Here is an 8973-nt window from a genome sequence, read left to right as displayed (position 1 = left end):
TATAGAATATATATGTATATATATATAGAATATATATGTATATATATATAGAATATATATATATATATATATAGAATATATATGTATATATATGTATATATATATATAGAATATATATGTATATATATATAGAATATATATGTATATATATATAGAATATATATGTATATATATAGAATATATATATATATATATATAGAATATATATGTATATATATATAGAATATATATATATATATATATAGAATATATATATATATATATATATAGAATATATATATATATATATAGAATACTAGACCACCCGTGACCCGTTGGGTCAGTACGTTATATTAGCTATGGAATTCATGTATGAGCGTGACACTTGTGGCATAAAGAAAATAGTTTTTTTTTACATAACAGAAGCATTTCTATGAAAGTATATTAAAATGAAAAAAGAATATAGATAGATTTCTATGAGTCTTTCTGTTTATTATAATTGTTATTTTTTTTTAAATTACAGTTACTGAATTATAAGTGGTTGGTCATACTTATAGGTAAATATGCACTGAACAGGTATCATAATCCTTATTATAGTTAGATTCAAATTTTGATATATCATCTTTTAAATGAAATTGTGGCGTGTCATACAGGGAGCGACATAATAGATGTGTGTGATGAAAAGATAAGAAAGTGGAGACAGTTGGTAGGAGGGACCGCAATAGTGGACCTTAAGTCTACCTACCTGCAACTACATGTGGCAAAGGAACTATGGCAATACCAGCTGGTCTGTTATAAAGGAAAAACCTATTGCCTAACACGACTAGGATTCGGACTTAATGTCGCACCAAAGATTATGGCAGCCATTTTAAAAACAGTATTAAAGAAAAGAAGTAGGACGAAAGAGGCCACTGATTCATACATTGATGATATAATGGTAGACGTAACGAAAATATCGACACAGGAAGTTGTGGAACATTTGAAGGGGGTTGGGTTAGCAGCAAAATCTCCGGAATCCCTGGACGGAGGAGCGGCACTGGGCCTTAAGCTTATGAAAAATAAGATGGGTGCACTAATGTTCAGGAGAGGCAACGAGATCCCAGAGATGGGAGGAGAAATTAGTAGGCGGGAGCTATTTTCGATCTGTGGTAAATTATTGGGGCACTATCCAATTGCTGGATGGCTGCGATTAGCATGCAGTTATGTGAAAAGAAGAGCAAATGGAATGGATTGGGAAGAAAAAGTTGATTGCAAAACCATGAAAGTGATGCAGGAGGTTCTAGCTGAGGTGAAAAAAGAAGACTCTGTTAATGGCGCTTGGCACATACCTGAAGTGAGCACAGGAGTCGTGTGGTGTGATGCAAGCAATATTGCAACTGGCGTGGTTGTCGAGATTGGCGGTGTGGTGGCGGAAGATGCAATTTGGCTGAGGAAAAGTGATGACTTTAATCACATTAACATAGCTGAATTAGATGCTGTTCTAAAGGGTGTCAATTTAGCTATCAAATTGAGACTGACAAATATTGAAATAAGAACTGATTCATCCACTGTACTCAGTTGGGTGAACTCTACTGTGGAGGAAAGTGGCAGAATACGAACAAAGGGTGCCGGAGAAGTGATAATAAAGCGGAGATTAGGGATGCTTAGAGAGTTGATGTCTGAATTGAAACTGCAAATAAAAGCAGTGTTTTTGCCTTCTGAAAGAAACAAGGCAGACGCGCTAACACAGATAAAAAAAAAACAGTGGTTAATTGAGAAAGAGGAGGCGCCAATATGCTGTCTTGGAATTGGAGAAATTAAAGAGTTGCATGACATGCATCACATGGGAGTGGAGAGAACATTATATTTGGTGAGGCAAGTGGATCCGAATGTAAAACGGGAAGAAATTCAGATGATAGTAAAGAACTGTGTTCGGTGTCAATCGATCGATCCTGCCCCAAATATACATAATCCTGGGAAATTGGAGTTTTAACGAACTGGACGAGACTAGCTATTGACATAGCACACTACCGAGGGGGAGCGTACTTATCAATAATTGATTGTGGGCCAAGTAGACTGGCGATATGGAAGGAACTGCGAGTGGAAGCCGCATCTGCAGTTGCAACTGAATTAGAAAAGGTGATGCTTGAACGAGGTCTAGTAAGGGAGGTGATAATGGACAATGGCACTGTTTTTCGCTCAGAAATCTTTCAGACGATGCTAAAAAATAGAAGATTAAAAGTTATTACAGGGCAGCCTACAGACCTGGAGGAAATGGCATTGTGGAGCGACATCATCGGACCGTGAAAGCAATAGCTGAGAGAGGAAGAATATCGCCTGAAGAGGCCACATTTTGGTACAACATGTCCCCTAAGATCGGACAAAGAGATAACACAGTACCACATAGAGCAATCTTTAATTACGAATGGAGGCATCCTAGAGACATGTCACCGGAAATTAATGATCAAGGACCAGCCAGAATCCAAATAGGAGAAGAAGTTTGGGTGAAACCGCCTAATGCCCGATGCACAACGCAGTGGGGAAGAGGAGTGATAACAGGAGTGCAATCCCCAAACAACTTAAGTGTCAATGGAATGCCACGACATGTTTTAGATTTAAGGCGTGTGGTTCATTTAGGTGATGAGGATGGTGGTACTGAGCCAGGGAGTGATGAAGATGAACCGGTGCCGATGCAGAGACCGCAAAGAGAACGCAATGCGCCGATCTGGACACGGGATTATGAGATGTGAATGATATTTAATGATCATGGGGGCGTGTAGTAAAAAAAAAAAATCGTGCAAACCTTTTACCACTGGCAACGCCCGCTTCAGAGAGTGAGAGAAGAAAGAAGAAGAAGAGAATGGCCACTGCGTCTATTTATAGACTAGAGATCATGGGAAGAGTATGCAAATAACTTTGGACGGTTTTGTCTTATAAAAAGCCTGTATTTGGGAGAGGGGGTGTCTTTTTTGTTTGGAAGAAGCAATTGCTGTCAGAAGTGTATTGGACTGCAGGATTGAAGAGTGAAGATCGAGTTGTGGGGTCATTGTATTTAACCACATAGACATTTATTTTAAACTGGGTAAAGTATGCGGTGTCTACCGTTGCATTTATCTTGTTCGTTATTAGTATTTTTATTTATGGTATGGTTTTTCTTGTCCGGGGTTTATTATTATTATTATTATTATTATTGTTATTGTTATTATTATTATTATTATTATTATTATTATTGTTGTTGTTGTTTCAGCTAATGTTAGTTTTATTTTTGTCATGGTGCCTTATTTTTTTATTGTTTATTTTGTTGTTGTTTACATTGTTTTTATTTAGTATTTTGTAATGTGCTTTAATTATCATCTCTAAATTTTCGCAACAACTGTTGGATAACTTTCAGGTATTTTTATTGAAGATTTTGTGTAAGGGGTTTGTTGCGGAAAGTGTTTTTCAATAAGATCTAGAAATTTCTTGCCAAGTTTAGTTTTTAACATTTGATTGTATGGGGCCGTATACCAGATTATAGTTCTTTTTCTTCTATTTTTAATTTTATTATAGTTATTGATGTTTTGTTTCTTATATTTGATATCGATATTTTTGCATCCACTATTTTTAGGGCTGTTTCGTAGATATTGGTTACCCTGTTAAGTGCATTTTCATCGCTTGAGTTATTACTGAGTCTACTTACGATCGAGTTAGGAATGTGTTTTATAATTGATGGTGGGTGATTGAACTTAGGGTTTACGTAAATTGGAGTAGCGTTATCTTTTAAGTATGGTTCATATGTGTTTTTATCTAAGTTTAACGTGACGTCCAGGAAGTTTGTTATTTTTATGTTAGCTGATACGTCTGCTTTTAGGCCTAATTTTTTTTCATTTCCTTGTGTATGATTTTCTTAAAGTTTTCTCCCTTGGCTTTGTTGGAGTTTTTTTTATTATAGCTAGTCCGTCATCTCTATATAGGCCGATATCCGTAGTATCGAATATGCTTGTGAGGGTATATAGAATGAATAATCCCACAAGATCTGATGCCTCTGCAGAATCCCTGGCACCCAAATCAAACGAATTTTTCATTTTAGTTTTTTTCCATCGTTTATTGTTATTTATAAGAACTGATTTTCTACATTTTTTAATGATGTTGATTTCTTCCGAGGATATATTAGTGTATGCCTCGGAAAATTCTAGAGCAATGTTAAAAAGTTCTTCAGATATCGAGGGATAAAAGTTTATGATATCAAACTGTATGAGCGTACATTTATCTTTGTTTTCTATATTTTTAAACTAGGTTATTGCTTCGGTAGTATTTGCCCACTGGTTTAGTTTTAGGTCTTGTTTGATTTGTTTGTTTACTCTAGAAAATATAGTTTTGGTAATTCTACCTATTTCTGATTTAGTTGGGTTAATCAGGCGGGTGCTGGGATTATTATTAAAGTCCCATTTGTGGTCTTTAAGCAGAATGTATGCCTCTCTAGGTTTCAATTTGCCAACTTTATCGCTAATTTTTAATTCATCGGTAATTTGTTTACTTTCAGTATTTATTATATCTATGTAGTCGCATTCGCTTGTGTAGTTTTTTGTAGTTTTTGTAAAGAAACAAAATCAACTCTAATAAAATCTCTACACGAGCAGATAAAACCAGAAACCTTTATAAAATAGATAAGCAAGAATATAAAAACTAATCACAGAAAACATTAAAAAAAACTAGACAAAACGAATATATATGTATATTATATATATATATATATATATATAATATATATGTATAGTATATATATAATATATATGTATAGTATATATATATAATATATATGTATAGTATATATATAATATATATGTATAGTATATATATAATATATATGTATAGTATATATATAATATATATGTATAGTATATATATAATATATATGTATAGTATATATATAATATATATGTATAGTATATATATAATATATATGTATAGTATATATATAATATATATGTATAGTATATATATATAATATATATGTATAGTATATATATATAATATATATGTATAGTATATATATATAATATATATGTATAGTATATATATATAATATATATGTATAGTATATATATATAATATATATGTATAGTATATATATAATATATATGTATAGTATATATATAATATATATGTATAGTATATATATATAATATGTATAGTATATATATATAATATGTATAGTATATATATATAATATGTATAGTATATATATATAATATGTATAGTATATATATATAATATGTATAGTATATATATATATAACATGTATAGTATATATATATATAACATGTATAGTATATATATATATAACATGTATAGTATATATATATATAATATGTATAGTATATATATATATAATATGTATAGTATATATATATATAATATGTATAGTATATATATATATAATATGTATAGTATATATATATAATATGTATAGTATATATATATATAATATGTATAGTATATATATATATAATATGTATAGTATATATATATATAATATGTATAGTATATATATATATAATATGTATAGTATATATATATATAATATGTATAGTATATATATATATAATATGTATAGTATATATATATATAATATGTATAGTATATATATAATATGTATAGTATATATATATATATAATATGTATAGTATATATATATATGTATAGTATATATATATAATATGTATAGTATATATATATAATATGTATAGTATATATATAATATGTATAGTATATATATATATATAATATGTATAGTATATATATATATAATATGTATAGTATATATATATATAATATGTATAGTATATATATATAATATGTATAGTATATATATATATAATATGTATAGTATATATATATATAATATGTATAGTATATATATATAATATGTATAGTATATATATATAATATGTATAGTATATATATATAATATGTATAGTATATATATATATAATATGTATAGTATATATATATAATATGTATAGTATATATATATAATATGTATAGTATATATATATAATATGTATAGTATATATATATAATATGTATAGTATATATATATAATATGTATAGTATATATATATAATATGTATAGTATATATATATAATATGTATAGTATATATATATATAATATGTATAGTATATATATAATATGTATAGTATATATATATAATATGTATAGTATATATATATAATATGTATAGTATATATATATATAATATGTATAGTATATATATATAATATGTATAGTATATATATATAATATGTATAGTATATATATATATAATATGTATAGTATATATATATATAATATGTATAGTATATATATATATAATATGTATAGTATATATATATATAATATGTATAGTATATATATATATACAATATGTATAGTATATATATACAATATGTATAGTATATATATATACAATATGTATAGTATATATATATATACAATATGTATAGTATATATATATACAATATGTATAGTATATATATATACACTATGTCTAGTGTATATATATATACACAATATGTATAGTGTATATATATATACACAATATGTATAGTATATATATATACACAATATGTATAGTATATATATACACAATATGTATAGTATATATATACACAATATGTATTGTATATATATACACAATATGTATTGTATATATATACACAATATGTATTGTATATATATACACAATATGTATTGTATATATATACACAATATGTATAGTATATATATACACAATATGTATAGTATATATATACAATATGTATAGTATATATATACAATATGTATAGTATATATATATATACAATATGTATAGTATATATATATATATAATATGTATAGTATATATATATAATATGTATAGTATATATATATATAATATGTATAGTATATATATATAATATGTATAGTATATATATATATAATATGTATAGTATATATATATATAATATGTATAGTATATATATATAATATGTATAGTATATATATATAATATGTATAGTATATATATATAATATGTATAGTATATATATATATAATATGTATAGTATATATATATAATATGTATAGTATATATATATAATATGTATAGTATATATATATAATATGTATAGTATATATATATAATATGTATAGTATATATATATAATATGTATAGTATATATATATATAATATGTATAGTATATATATAATATGTATAGTATATATATATAATATGTATAGTATATATATATAATATGTATAGTATATATATATATAATATGTATAGTATATATATATAATATGTATAGTATATATATATAATATGTATAGTATATATATATATAATATGTATAGTATATATATATATAATATGTATAGTATATATATATATAATATGTATAGTATATATATATATAATATGTATAGTATATATATATATACAATATGTATAGTATATATATACAATATGTATAGTATATATATATACAATATGTATAGTATATATATATATACAATATGTATAGTATATATATATACAATATGTATAGTATATATATATACACTATGTCTAGTGTATATATATATACACAATATGTATAGTGTATATATATATACACAATATGTATAGTATATATATATACACAATATGTATAGTATATATATACACAATATGTATAGTATATATATACACAATATGTATTGTATATATATACACAATATGTATTGTATATATATACACAATATGTATTGTATATATATACACAATATGTATTGTATATATATACACAATATGTATAGTATATATATACACAATATGTATAGTATATATATACAATATGTATAGTATATATATACAATATGTATAGTATATATATATATACAATATGTATAGTATATATATATAATGTGTATGTATATACATATATAATATGTATAGTGTATATATGTATAGTATATATGTGTATGATGTATATATATATATATGTATATATATATACTATATATAATCTAAAGTTGTCTACTCTAATCGCTAGCAGAAATCACAATTTTATGTCCAATAAAATAGATGTCCTAAACCAACGTCTTTGAATGTAATAGAAATATGATATACAGGAAGGATATAATTTTGCTTAAAATAAATATTAAACTTCTCTCAGAGTGGGTTAATTACTAAGAATCTGTTTGGCTTACTAGCAAATCCAGTACAGCTGGAATAGATAAAACACAATGCAACCTCAATTTCTTGCAATAGTCTTACGAATTCTCACGAGAATAAAACACGGAAAATTCTGTGTAGTTTAATTGCCATCTATATATATATATATATATATATATATATATATATATTCAAATCTTATATATAATGTATATTCTTCTCTTAATTCGAACAATATTATTTGTAAGAAATCGGTGTTATTCGATTTATTTTTTTAATTATGTTTTTATTGTGCTTTACCATCCCGAGTTATAGACTCCAAAAATGGCATCTAACGTCGCTTGTAAAACACTTAGGGCAAGGATGAAGAGTAAATGGAAAAATCAAGCGGAAAGAATGGCGCCCACCACATCACGGTGTAGCCGCTTATGGAAAGAGGCTTTACGTTACTTTAAACATCGGTCCATCCATTTATTATTTCAGAAACCGTTTTGGAAAATCACAACCTCCATAATAACCAAGGAACAAACAGAATTCTAAAATAAAGCAACTAATATATCATCTCGTCCTCTCTACTCGCTACTTCTATAGATTAATATATTTTAAAGATGTAAATTGAGTAAAAGAATACATCTATTAAGGGAGTTAATCTAATTCGCCCAACAGAAAAAGTTATGTAAAATGTTCATTATGAATTTTAGAATCGAGATAGAATGCTACTAAACATTCTGTTAAGAAATATCGTTTCAGTTATATTCAAAATGCATTATATGGTTCGGAATTTAAGGTATATTAAGAACAAATTGAAATCGGTGAGTCTTACGTTTATAGTGTGC

The sequence above is a fragment of the Euprymna scolopes genome, chromosome 7 (genome assembly GCF_053919585.1).
Source record: "Euprymna scolopes isolate OS-2025 chromosome 7, ASM5391958v1, whole genome shotgun sequence".
Lineage (NCBI taxonomy): Eukaryota > Metazoa > Mollusca > Cephalopoda > Sepiida > Sepiolidae > Euprymna > Euprymna scolopes.
This window is presented reverse-complemented; position numbering follows the sequence as displayed.